Source organism: Phocoena sinus, chromosome 20 (genome assembly GCF_008692025.1).
Source record: "Phocoena sinus isolate mPhoSin1 chromosome 20, mPhoSin1.pri, whole genome shotgun sequence".
In the NCBI taxonomy this organism is placed as follows: domain Eukaryota; kingdom Metazoa; phylum Chordata; class Mammalia; order Artiodactyla; family Phocoenidae; genus Phocoena; species Phocoena sinus.
In genome coordinates, this window is record NC_045782.1 from 45,492,623 (window position 1) to 45,507,219 (window position 14,597).

Below are 14,597 nucleotides of genomic sequence, written 5' to 3' on the forward strand. Positions count from 1 at the left end.
GAAACCCAGCTAAAACTCCCCTTTCCCCCACTGCCCTGCCACTCTCCTCACCTCCACCTCCTAGGCCCATATATCATCTCCATGAGAATCCCTCAACTTCTAAACAATCTGACCCAAGACATTGGGAATTAAACTTCCTTGAAGTTTTAGAGGTTTCTGGTAGATCCTGGGAAGAGAATTTCCATTTCAAGGACTCCAGTGCTCCCTTGAGGACAACTAGGCAGAGAAGGTTAAGACCCAAGCCCACCGATGCCCCAAGCACCAGAGAGAAAGCTCATGTCCTGGTTCTCCCTTACTCAGATTGGAGAAAGGACATCAGAAGGAGGTGCCCCCCCTCATACCTGGGTGACAGAGCCATGTCCTAAAAAGATCCTACTACAAAAGGCTGATTTTGCTAGTTCCTGGACACTGTGTACTCAAGTTGGGAAAAACTCAACACTGGCAAATCCAATCTCACAGATCACTTATAAGGCAAAAAAAAAGAGTTACGTCAGCTATCAAGTCTTTTTCAACAAGGTATTTAAAATGGGATTTCACGCTGGTGCTAGAATTGAGGCACAGATGATCTTCCTTGGTGTTTTTCAAGGCCTTTTCCTCTATACCGGATCAGTAGGAAACTCTCTCCTTTACACTCTACTGCCTTCCCTCCTTCCCCTTTCTCACTGCCCTGTGCTCCTCTTTGGGCTTCCTAGGATCACCTGCCCCATTTCTCATCTTAGGGTTGATCTCTGGGGACCACTCTAAGACAGGTATACATCCAATAATGTAAAACCTTAAAATCATAGTTCCAGAGGGCATACTCCCAGTGAAGAGCCCAAGAACTCAAAGCATGTGTCTATGACCTAACTAGTTATAATTTGCTAAAGTACTTGATTCTTGGGCAAAGTAGGTTAAAAGCCAGAGAGTTGTAAAAGAGTGGTCTGAAACAGCCTAAGAACTTTATACAACTCATAACAATGTCCTTCTTTGGTGCAATTTTACGTTAGCTTTTAAAATTAGCTTTCATAGATCTTTGCCTGGCCCATTATATTTCAGATGTTGAATTTAGGACAGTGTTCAAAGATTTTTATGGGGCCAGTTCACGGTTTCAGTTCCAATTTACCATTTTTCCTTTACTGACTTCCTTTTGGAGTTCACCTGCATATGGGTCCTTAAGGACTAAAAAAACCAATGAATTAATCAAAGGGAAAATGTTCTGTTTCTCCCGTTTAGAAATTCATTGAAATATAGATGAAGTCCATCCTGAACAGCAGGACGTTCTGAGCAGGCCATCAGCCTAAATGCCTTTATGAATAACTATTATGTTATAAGCTCAAAAGATCTTACATCTCAGCCAGATGAATAATCAGGCCACTAGTGAACACAGGGAAGAAAATGAATATAATGCAGGTCTATATATTTTTTTCCTCTGCTTGTCTGGACACATAAAATATCTTTTTACTTTTACCACCAAATACACATTCAGGTAGCTTCTCCTGGTATCAGTGATGCTTCTCGACTCTAAGTTAAGGACTTCTGGAGGCTGAATTTGCTTCCTCCAGCCTCCAAAGTACTATGTGAAGTACCAAATCATTACACCATGAAGGCAACATCCTGCTTAACTTGTAAGAACTATTAGTATGGGCTCAGGGAAAGCTGATGCTGCCACAAATGCATACTGAGGAAATACATGCCACATATTCAATTAAGAAAGTGATTCATCAGTATTGTAACTAAGTATTGAAAAAAATCAAAACTGGGCTTCCCTGGTGGCACAGTGGTTGGGAATCCGCGTGCCATTGCGGGGGACACGGGTTCGATCCCTGGTCCGGGAGGATCCCACATGCCACAGAGCAGCTGAGCCCGTGAGCCACAACTACTGAGCCTGCTCTCTGGAGCCCACAAGCCACAACTACTGAAGCCCACACGCCTAGAGCCCGTGCTCTGCAACAAGAGAAGCCGCTGCGATGAGAAGCCCGAGCACCACAACGAAGAGTAGCCCCTGCCCGCCGCTACAATGAAGCGAGAAAGCCTGCCTGCAGCAATGAAGACCCAACGCAGCCATAAATAATAAATAGATAGATAAATAAATAAACAAAAAAGTAACCCAAATCAAGCTTTCAATTCCCCCTACCTGCCAATCAGAGGTACAAAAAGAAAAATACTATCAGTGTTCATCTCTCCTTAGCTATTATAAACTGTTACTTGCTATGCAAAGGCATTTACAAGTCCAAATTACTACAGGATGCTTATGGTTTTAAAAAATACAAATGTTACATACGATTAGTATATTACTATATATACGTGTGTATATATAAATACAATCTATGTATTTGCCTATAATTATTTAGTGATCCAACTAGTCTTTTTCCTTGAAATATGCCATTTAGAAAATACCATTACATCATGTAAATAATTTCCCTGGCTCCACCCCAACTGCATAAAAGCAGTCTTTTTTCCAGTACAACGTGTATTTGGAAAGTGCCTGCTTTGTGGTGTTCTTGTCCAGGTCACCATACTTAAGCACACGATAGAAAAAAAGGAAAAATCAAAATTGTAGCTAAGCTCCCTCCTCCCAACTCAGAATCAGCAGAACTCTCCTTGTCAAAGGACCAAACACATGAACTTCAATGATGCGAGCCGCTGACAACACAGTCATCTTTAAATTCAAGCAGTACATTGTGAAAGCAAATGGAACTGCTACCCAGGTGAGAAGTGGAAGAGAAGTTCCCCAGGGAACAGTGATGGGCAGGAAGTCCAAGGACCAGGTTGAGTGCTGGCTGTGTGACTGACTCTGCGATGATGAGCAAGTTATAACATACTTTGAGGCTTCAGATTCCTCATCTACAGTTAAAACACCGGATTAAATGGTCTAAGGTTCATGCCAGGTCAAAATTCTCAGATTTTTAAGACCATCTCGACACCTGGGCATTGCTGAGACTCCACGACACTGATCCTGACTCCCAAGACTGCATTGTGGTCGCTGAAAAGATTTTGCTTGTCGCTCTCCAACACAATGGGATGGGTTTGGAGCAAAACAGGAAAGACATGTCCTATATGATATGCATGCGGTCCCCTTAAGTGAAAGAAAATTACCTATTTCATTAGTTCCCAAAGGATATGGAGTATCTTTATTCTAAGACAGACCAGACTGACTCAGGCACTGCCCTGACAGCTATATATTATCCTGTGCTGTTGTATTGGGACCTATTATCTATTTGACTCATGTAGGAAGATTCTAGAAGCTTTTTCAAAATGGGAATACAGAATATGTTTTACTTCTAACTTGAATAATTTGAGAAACCAGTGGCATTTGCTCTTCTCATATACACAGTTTAAAGCAAGAGAATCAAAGAGTTCTGAGCCCTAGAACAGAAATAAAGGCTAAGCCCTGCAGCACAGTGCGGAGGCTGCGAGAATACTCTGGCATCTTACCCACCTGTAATGAACAATGGCTATCCAGAGGCTGACAGAGAAAGTATGGAAAATCAATGAGCATTCACTTTGACAGACAATTCTGGGGGCAGAATACCTGTCACCAGGTAATAAATCACTTCATTTAAGTTTATCTTTTTAGCAGTGCACAGTGGATTATACCCATACATCACTTCAGCCCTTCTTTTCTGCCCTGTTGACAAAGGACAAATTGAGAAGGATGGTGGGAAAGCTGGGAGAAAGAAGAGAGGAAAACAGAAGAGCTCTGTTCCTAGGCCTGTTTAGTAAAAGAAATAATAACGATGATGATGATGATGATTCAATTTCATTGTTTCCTAAGCATCAGTTCCATCTGTAAAATCTTACGGCACTTCCTGTATTTACCAATGAAGTGACCATGGGTTGGAAAATAAAGGTAGCTTTTTTTCCAGATCCCTTAGGACATACTATATATCTACAGTCTCAATAGGATCTCAAGCACTTGGCTTTTCTAACAATGGGTGAGTTTATGGGTTTCACTAATGATACTGCTTAGAAACTGGTACCCTGAGAAGCCTTGCAGCACAGAACTGAATATGGTAAATGGGACTTCAGGTGCAGCAATAGGGTGGCAGATTAAGACAATGTGGAAAAAACCCTCCCACTACAAATACTTAAGAATGCTGGGTAAAATATGACCTGAAAAAGAAAGGGAAAAACTGAGTGAAAGCACGTGGATTCTGAGACTGCTTTTGTAACTTACAGACTTGCATTTTAAAACCCAAGTGGACAAAGGAGGTGGAACCATGGGCTGCCATGAGGCACAGAGTTGGAAATAAAACACTTGAGGATGGGGCTTCCCTGGTGGCGCAGTGGTTGAGAGTCCGCCTGCCGATGCAGGGGACACGGGTTTGTGCCCCAGTCTGGGAAGATCCCACATGCCGCGGAGCAGCTGGGCCCGTAAGCCATGGCCGCTGAGCCTGTGCGTCTGGAGCCTGTGCTCCGCAACGGGAGAGGCCACAACAGTGAGAGGCCTGCGTACCGCAAAAAAAAAAAAAAAAACACTTGAGGAGAGGCAGGATCCTCAAAGAGGGGCTTCCTCAGTGAAGACTGGGGGCGGGGGGGAACTCATACCCTAGAAAAGGGGTCCAAGAGGACAATTTTGTGTGCCCCTGGGCTCTGAGTGAAAAAAAGAAACCTCTCCTCTGAAATATGGATATCCAGATCTGAGCCTTGAGCAGAGTAATCCAGGAAGTTCCAACCTAAGAAATTAGCAGAAACACTGGCCCCAAGCCAGTGATACTCCTGAGATCTCTAGAAGAAGCAATGCAAATTGTTCTGGAGGGGGCCTGTTATCAGGTCACAGGAAAAGTAATCCCCACTCAAGATCAGCTTATAAGAAAATTTAAAATTACAATATATCATGAGAAGAAAACAGCAAACACAACAAACAAGATTGTTAGAATTCCAGGAACTTGGGTACTTCCCTGGTGGTCCAGTGGTTAAGAATCCACCTGCCAATGCAGGGGACACAGGTTCAATCCTTGGTCCGGGAAGATCCCGCATGCCACGGAGCAACTAAGCCTGTGTACCACAACTACTGAGCCCGTGCTCTAGAGCCCATGAGCCACAACTACTGAGTCCACATGCTGCAACTACTGAATCCTGTGTGCCTAGAGCCCATGCTCCACAAGAGAAGCCACTGCAATGAGAAGCCCATGCACCTCAACGAAGAGTAGCCCCCACTCGCCACAACTAGAGAAAGCCCGCATGCAGCTATGAAGACCCAGAGCAGAAAAAAAATAAATTAATTAAAAAGAAAAGAATTCCAGGAACTTGGGATAATAAAATTAAAATTTGAAAAAGAGAATAAAAAATTAATATGCTTAAAACTATGAAAGACATAAAAGTAGGAAATAAAACCCTGAGGAAAAAAATACCAAAAACAGCCAGGTATGAAAATAAGCCAAATAGAACTTCCAGAAATAAGTATCATAATCACTGAAATTAAAAAGTCAACAGATACATTAAATAGATTAGACACAAGTAAAGAGAGAATTAAGTAAAATGGAAGACAGATTTGAAGAAATTACCAAGGGGCATCACAGAGATAAAAGGGGCATGAAAGAATAGCTCCTGGAATAGGGAGTACAATGAGACTATTCCGACGCATTTAATGCAAGATCCAGATGATGCAAATAGAGAGACTGTGTTAGTCTGGGTCCTCCAATAAGCAGATGCTAAGAAAGGATGTTGGGAAGAGAAGGAGTGGGCAAGGAGAAACCTCAGACCAGAAAGTCATGGCTCAAGGACTCCCCATTAGAAGAGTCCTATATCCTACAGGATGGGCTAGCACTAGTAGCCACATCTTACTAAGCCAGCAACCAGGGACAGCCCAGGGGAAGCGTGGCTTTTGAGTGAATCCTGAGACATGGCATCTGGGGTCAGTCAACTAGGCTTCCCACAGCAGGAGATCTGAGAGGCACATTTTCATGGCTACTGACATGAAGGGGAGCAATATTTTTAAAGATAATAGTTAAGGATTTTCCAGAATTGTAAAAGCCACAAATCTCCCATGTAGGGAATAACAGCAAGTTCTGAGCAGAATAAACCAAAACAAATCTACACATGCTATAGTTAAATGGCAGAATATCAAAGGCTATAAAATACCAAAAACAAGGAGAAATTTAAGTTAAATGAAAAGCAAATAAACTGGTAGGGGGGATGACTGGAGTTAATTTTAGACTGCTTTCTAAGAACACACATTTAAGGATAATAAAGCCAGTAGAGGAAAAAAGGGAGGAACTGATAAAACTCAATTCAGTAAGAGACAGGAAATAAGAAAAAGAAAGCAAAAGAAAAGTATGGAAAATAGAAAACATGAAATAAGAGAAATAATTTAAAATATCAACTGTTACTATAAATGCAAACAGATTAAAATAGCTGGTTAAAAAACTCAGACTGGATTTTTTTTTTAATTTAGCCATATGCTATTTACAAGAGGTTCTTGTAAATAAGAACCTCTTACTTACTTTACCAGTAAGTAAAACCACTTACCTGTTCTTACTGCTTACACAATTTCTTAACTTTTTGCAGATTGATTGCTCTCATCAATGATATGAGATTCCCATTATCATCTGTAGAATGGGATGATAATGACAGACTTTTTTTTTTTTTGCGGTATGCGGGCCTCTCACTGTCGTGGCCTCCCCCGTTGCGGAGCACAGGCTCCGGACGTGCAGGCCCAGCGGCCATGGCTCACGGGCCTAGCCGCTCCGCGGCATGCGGGATCCTCCCAGACTGGGGCACGAACCCGTGTCCCCTGCATCGGCAGGCAGACTCTCAACCACTGCGCCACCAGGGAAGCCCCGACAGACTTAGTTTTTAATCTGTAACATGTTTTTCTTAAAATAACACAAGCAAGTACAGCAAAATGTTAACACTTGCGTAATCTTTCTGGTGCGTACGTGGGTGCGAGTTTCATTACTGTCTGTACATTTTAATCTATTTGAATTGTTTCAAAAATAAAAATGTTTTCACTGTTTAAATCCATAAGCCCAATAACCAAGTAAAAATATAAGACCACAGTAAATGACAATGTTCTTATACACCACTTGGGAGGGTATAGAACTATACACCTTCCCTAGGGAACAATTTTGCAAGATACACCAAAACTTAAAAGATATAGATTACTCTTGGGACTTCCCTGGCAGTCCAGTGGTTAAGACTTTGTCTTCCTATGCAGGGGGTGCAGGTTCAATCCCTGATCAAGGAGCTAAGATCCCACATGCCTCTGGGCCAAAAAACCGAAACATAAAACAGAAGCAATATTGTAACAAATTCAATAAAGACTTCAAAAATGGTCCACATCAAAAAATCTTTTTAAAAAACTGTAGGTACTCTTTAACCCAGGGACTGAATTCTTGTAATTTATCCCAAGGAACTAATCAGAAATGTGTACAAACATTTGTGTATTAGTTTACACCTGAGTTATGTCAAAAGGTGAAAAGTTCAAAACAACTTTAATGTTGTTGGGAACTGTTTTAGTAAACTGTAATGCATCTGTGTAACAGAACAGTATGCAGTCATTAAAATTCAGGTTAAGGTTATAGAAGATTATTAGTGACAAGTATATATTAGTAAGTGAAAAAAAATACAAAGCAGTATGCATAGTATGAGTTTGTTTTAATTTAAAAAAATATGTGTATATATATATATATATATATATATATATATATATACAAAGACAAGGGACCACCAGTGAAGCACTTCTGGATGGTAAAGATTCTGAATGACTTTTTTTTATTGTGCTTTTCTCTGTTTTCCAAGTTTTCTGCAGTGAGCATATGGTGCTCTGCAATTAGGGGGGAAAAGCAATCATTACTTCTAAAGTAAGTGGCAATAATTCCAGTTTATACTCTAATGCAGGGGTCCACAAATTATATCCCGCAGGCCAAATCCAGCCTGCCACCCTGCCTGTGAGTTAGGAATGGTTTTACATTTTTAAATCGTTCAAAAGAAGAATAATATTTATAAACTGCCATTCTAATCTAATCTTTGTATTTAATCTTTACAACAACCCTGTGAAGTAGGTACTATGACCCATTTTACAGATGAAGGAACAGAAGCTCCTAGATTGGTCAGGTAAGTAGTCAAAGATCTCCTAGTTACTGAGTCTTTGCTGAAATTCACACCCAAGGAGTCTTACCCCAGACCTTATCCTCTTAAGCTGCTTCCTCCATGTGAAAAGTTCTCCACCACTATAAGGGCAAATGCAGCCAGCACAGTCTGGTGAATTCTCAGGATGGAAGACCACAATGTTTCAGTGAAGGCTCATTGGAGAATGAGGCCCTGTTTCTACCATGATGATAGGAAACACTAACTCTGAACTCTAATTAACCAAAGTATTATCCTCCTCAAAAGAATTCCATTCTTGGGCTTCCCTGATGGCACAGTGGTTAAGAATCCACCTGCCAATGCAAGGGACATGGGTTCAATCCCTAGCCCAGGAAGATGCCACATGCCACGGAGCAACTAAGCCCGTGCACCACAACTACTGAGCCTGCGCTCTAGAGCCCGCGTGCCTACAGCCCGTGCTCCACAACAAGACAAGCCACCACAATGAGAAGCCCGCACACCGCAACGAAGAGTAGCCCCTGCTCGCCGTGACTAGAGAAAGCCCACCACAGCAACAAAGACCCAACACAGCCAAAAATGAAAACAAATAAATTAATTTTTAAAAAAAAAGAATTCCATTCTTTTTATTAGTAGACCTGTATAACAGAAAATTGTACCCTTTTATTATTATTATTCTGTTTTGAATTTCATCAATAAAATGTGTGGAAATTTGTTTAGTCTCTCATTATGTAAGCACCTACGTAATGTCCTTGATGTTGTGTATTGGCCCAAAAAGCCTAAAATATTTACTATGTGACCCTTTACTGAAAATGTCTGCAGACTCCTGTTTGAATTGACAGAGAAAAGCAAGTGGGGAGAAGCAGAGGTCACAGTATTAATGGAGTCCCCACACCTGGAACCATGGAGTAACCAAGAACCCAAATGGTTCTCTCTCCCAAGCTATTCCACAAGCTCTTAGTCATTTAGAGACTGTTTCTTTTCTCCTTCTCCTGCTATGTCTATATTTTTTATCCATTACCTCCCACCAAGGGGTGAGCAAAAAAAAAGAAAGTAAAACTTAGTTCAGTCAAGGTTATTGCTTCTTAGAAACTCTGGCAAAAATTTGTTCAGGGAAAGAGACTTGACTTTTATATCATTTCTGAAGTTAACTTATCAGTGTTTTCTGTTCCAAAAATAACTGAGAATTTGGCCACTCATCCTAAGTATGGGATTGTTCATTCATCCACTTACCAAACCCTAGCATAGTGCACAGATCAGAAGATATATATCAATACAACAAAACATTCTATAACAGAAAGCAGTTTTAAATGATTACAGAAAATGCAAATTAAAACCACAATGAGATACCACCACACCCAGTAAAATATCTATAATCAAAAGGACAGATAATACCAAATATTGGCAAGGATGTGGAGAATGCAGAACGTAAAATATAAAATGCAACAGCCACTTTGGAAAACAGGCTGGTGGTTTCTGTTAAACATATGACCCAGACATTCAACTCTTAAGTATCTACCTGAGAGGAATGGAAACATGCATCCATACCAAGACTTGTATACAGATGATCATAGCAGTATTTTCATAACAGCCCCAAACTGGAAACAACCCAAACGTCCATCAACTGGAAACTGGATAAACAAAATGTGGTATATCCACACAATGGAATACTATCCAGCAATAAAAAAGAACCAACTATGATACACTCAACAATATGGATGAACTCAAAAACAGCATGCTAAGGGAGGCCAGTCTCAAAAGACTGCATATTGTATGATTTTATATGACATTTCTAGAAAAGACAAACTATAGATGCAGAAGCGGATCAGCGGTTGCCTGAGATTGGGGTGAGAGCAAGGACTGTCTACAAACAGGCAAGAGAGAACTTTGTGGGGTAACAGAAAGTACTAAAACTGAATTGCACCAATACATGGATTTACTAAAACTCATCAGTATACTTACAGGTGAATTTATGGTATGCAAGTTAGACCTCAGTAAAGCTGTTTTAAAACAAAACTACAGGAGCGAAGGGGCAGATATCTGCTCGAGGTGGAAGAAAGGGTAGGGAAGCCTTTAGAAGAGAGAAATTTTGAGATAATATCCTGATAACGGACATTTAGCTGAGGGAGGGATGTAACAGTGTGCAGAGGCAGGAAGGCATGAAAACTCAAGTAGGATTTGGGGAGAGAAAAGAAATAGGTGATACTAAAGGGCAACCCGCACTTAGAGACTGGGTAAGTGAGAAAACAAGAAGTTGTTAAGAAGTTGGTACTTCATCTCATAGGTCATGGGAAGTCACCACAGAATCTGACGGGGGCTGAGTGACTATCACATGTGAGTTTTAGAAAGCTAACTCTAGAGGCAGTGTAAAAAGAAGATGACTTAGAGATGAGGGGAAAAAAGCAAGAGGCCGTGTCCAGGTAAAAGACACAGAACCAACTATTTAGTTTCTAATGAGGTGGTGGGAAAGAAGACAGTTTCTAATCTTAGCAGCTAAGATGCTGGTGTCACTAAAACAAATAAGGACGACAGGAGCAGAAGCAGTTTTGGGGGAAGGTGGTGACACAAATACTGTTTTAGGTTGATTGTGAGGTGCTGTCAAGATATTCAGGTACAAATATCCAGCAAAGAGTTGCAAAACTGGAAAGAGTCTGGGGTTGACGCTGTGGCTTGGGGAATTCTTAGCAAAGAAATAGTCACTGAAACCACTGAACTGTTAAGATTGCTATGGACTCACATAAACAGCAAGAACTTAGGGCTCAAGATTAAAAAGGCTAATTATAGAGAACTCCCTGGCGGTCCAGTGGTTAGGACTCCTCGCTTCCGCTGCTGGGGGCCTGGGTTTGATCCCTGGTCGGGGAACTAAGATGCGTGCAGCCAAAAAAAAAAAAAGGCTAATTACAGAGTCTACCCTGTCATCCATGCAACGACATTAAGAAAGTGCTTTTCTTTCAGTTGCTGTTCTTTTTTTTTTTTTAAGCATTAGAAACGTTTATTTGTCAAAATATTTTATTTAAAAAAAAGTGAGAGGAGTGGAGTAAAGCAAGGCTAAATTTCAGCTAATGTTGTACCACGATCAGACATAAAAAGACAAAACAAAACAACAACAAACAAAAGCCCAATGGTCCTAGCAATTTCAGAAGATTAGCTTCAGTGTCAAAGTCCAGAGCTAACAGAGAAGAGTAGAGGGTTGCCTGTCACTACATATGGTCATTTTAAAGGGAAAGGAGGGGAATTCCCTGGTGGTCCAGTGGTCATGACCCAGCGCTTTGGGGGTGGGGGGGAGAAGGTTCATCCTCTGGTCAGGGAACTAAGATCCCGCATGCCACGAGGTGCAGCCAATTGAAAAAATTTTTTAAAGAAATTAAATTTGAAAATTTGAAAATAAATAAAGGGAAAGGAGAGGTTGCAGGTAGACAGGGAGAGGGGTCAACTCCTAAGGAAAGCAAGGTAGGAGGGATTCTACTGTACAGGAAAGAGAGGCTGTCAGTATAATCCTCACCTAGGGCTGCGCTGTGGTCTTGAAGCAGATGGGACAAGTAACAGTTGTAGGTAGTTGGACCCGGAAGCTGCTGATGCCACTGCCTCCTAAGAGCGGACTCGGTAAGGCTGGTGGTGGAGTGTGCCCTATGCATCATTGTTACACACGGATTCCCCGTAGCCAACGGTGTCAGGTGTGCACGCTGCTCCATACTGTTTGTTACAGTGCTCGGTAAAGTCCGCCACACTACCTGTACGATCTACTGGGCACTCTTCTGACCAGTGCCCCTCTTTCCCACACTGACAGCTGCCACTCTGGTGTCCTATCCCAGGGGCAGTCCGAAGCTGGCTGGTGGACAACTGCACGTATGTTCGTGTGCCTTTAAACTCTGTGCTGTCAAGGCCCCTGACAGCCCTACTGCATCCTCTGCCCGCTCCACGTGTACGAAGGCATAATCTTTCATAACGTCACATTCGATGACTGAACCATGCTCCTCCAACCTGGCCCAAAGCTCCTGGTTGGTACAAGTAGGACCGATGTTGCCTATGTGCAACTTGGCTGAAGCTTTGCTCTTTTTCTTTTTTAAATAAATTTATTTATTTATGGCTGCATTGGGTCTTCATTGCTGCGCGCAGGCTTTCTCTAGTTGCGTCTCTAGTTGCATTGAGCGGGGGTTACTCTTCGTTGTGGTGCGCAGGCTTCTTATTGCGGTGGCTTCTCTTGTTGCAGAGCACGGGCTCCAGGCACACGGGCTTCAATAGTTGTGGCGCACAGGCTTAGTTGCTCTGCAGCATGGGGACCAGGGCTTGAACCCGTGTTCCCTGCATGGGCAGGCGGATTCTTAACCACTACGCCACCAGGGAAGTCCCTGAAGCTCTGCTCTTATCCTTGCTGCTTCCACGGTGATGTTCACCCTGTGCAGCTTGTTGTGGATGGCATCCTCGGCCGCCACCTGGTCCCCTGTGTGCACAAAGCCGTAGTTTTGTGGCTTCTGTTGTTGTTTGTATTCTGGCGCAGCTTGCGGGATCTTAGTGCCCCAACCAGGGATCAAACCAGAGCCCTCCCTGGTGAAAGCAAGGAGCCCTAACCACTGGAGCGCCAGGGAATTCCCAAAGCTGTAGTTCTTAATGATGTCACGTTCCAGCACCTTCCCACACTGCTCGAGTCAGCGGATCGCCTGCTCTGTGCCCTCCTGGGGCAGGTGTCCGATGAACGGCGTCACCGTCCTGACAAGAGCCTCCGTGTGGCGGCGGCGGCGGCGGCTCTGGCGTCTCAGAGAACTCTACAAAATGGCGGCGGGCGCCCGAGCCCCGGCGGCGCGACCGGGCACTGCTCGCGCGTCAGTTCACGCACGCGCCACTGCGCACTGCCTCAGGCTGGCGGGCGCCATGTCGCTGTTCTTCTTGTGTGTTTGTTCCTAGCAGACCGCCAATAGATTTTACAAAGAGTTACAGACTACAAGACAAACATGCCAAAGATGATGATCAAACTGGGGACAAATACATAGATGGGAGAGCAGAATGCAGAACATAACAGAGGCAATTGAGACTATATAGAATCTGCTATCTAGAAAGCAAGGCGCATGCTTTCGCTGCCTTTGAAACTCTCATATTGTGAATGTGGGTACTAGTCTGCTCTTTCAAGTTAAGGGTACATGGGTCAGAGTCCATCTGTTGCCCTCAGCTCATCCACAACCATCCAAACGCACATCAGTTCTACCATCTTGTCAATAATATGTGCAAATTGGCACCCTGGAGATCTACCTTCTTGGACCTTCCCAAAGCCCCCATATGGCTAACACATGGAGAGGACAAAAAATTTCACAGATTGTTATATACAGGGTACTAGGAAATATAGACAAAAGAACAGTAGGCTAAATGCCAGAAGTCCAGATTCTATATTCTTCCACCATGGACAAGTTAATTATATTCTTTGTATGTACAAATGGGAATAGAATGCACGGATCAGATTTTGAAAACTTAAGGTTCTGCACAGTGTATGGTAATACTGCTTGAAAGTTTGTCATACCCCACACAACCTCCTGTCTACTTAGGGGCCAAATGAGTTAAAGTTGTGCTCTAGTATTTTAGGGGAGAGAAGTGTCTTTGACGGTAAAACGTGAATATAATTTACAAGAAATCATGCCTAGAGGTGGAGTACTGCAGTATATCAGATTCTCCTTCTATACATGACCTTTAATTCTGCTGATATCTATTTCTAGCCTTTGAGTAGGAGAACTTAGAACATGACCTAGAGGCCTTCATTCATCAGGCCCCCACACTCCCACCCACAATGGATGTAGCCCTTCTCCAACAGTGAGTCACCCACCTTCCCCTCTGCTTTCTGCTTGGGTGGCCACCACCAAGCCTTGGACCCTATTTCCTGGTCTGTCTACCCAACCAGAAAAGAAGTTCCCTGCATGCAGGGTAGAGCTCATTCATTCCTGTGTTCTCAGCACCTGTCAGCATGTAAGGCTCAAAAAATGACCCCCAAGTGAAAGAATGCCAGGAAATTAGGGGGAAAGATGCCAAATGGCACATATTAAAAATAAAATTTTTATACTGTTCTGTTTTTTTTTTTTTTTTTTACTATTCTGTTTTTTTAAATAAAAATTATATGTACTTAAGGCGTTTGAGATGATGATTTCAGATACCTATACACAGTGAAATGATTACTACAGTCAAGCTAATTAACATATTTCTTCTCGTGGTTACCTTTTTGTGTATGTGTGTGTGATGAGAGCAAAAATTAAATTTAAAAGTCTCCTGTGCATTGACTGACAGGTGAGTGGATAAACAGAATGTGGTACCTACATACAATGGAATATTATCCAGCCTTGTAAAGGAAGGAAATTCTGACAGATGCTACCACGTGGATGAACCTACAAAGTATTATGCTCAGTGAAATAATCCAGACACATGATGCCACTTATATGAGGTACCTTGAATAGTCAAATTCATAGAAACAGAAAGTACAGTAGAATGGTGGCTGCCAGGGGCTCGGGAAAGGGGGCACAAGGAGTTAGTGTTTAATGGGTACAGAGTTTCTGTTTGGGTTGACGAAAAAGTTCTGGAGAGGCGTAGTGGTG

General features: G+C 42.5%; 1 protein-coding gene and 1 pseudogene across 3 annotated transcripts in view; both read right to left on the minus strand.

The window, feature by feature from the left end:
• PITPNC1 (phosphatidylinositol transfer protein cytoplasmic 1) overlaps positions 1–14,597 on the minus strand; it is a 258,196-nt gene that overhangs the window by 194,452 nt on the left and 49,147 nt on the right. The window lies entirely within an intron of this gene.
• LOC116745400 lies at positions 11,636–12,899 on the minus strand (annotated as a pseudogene).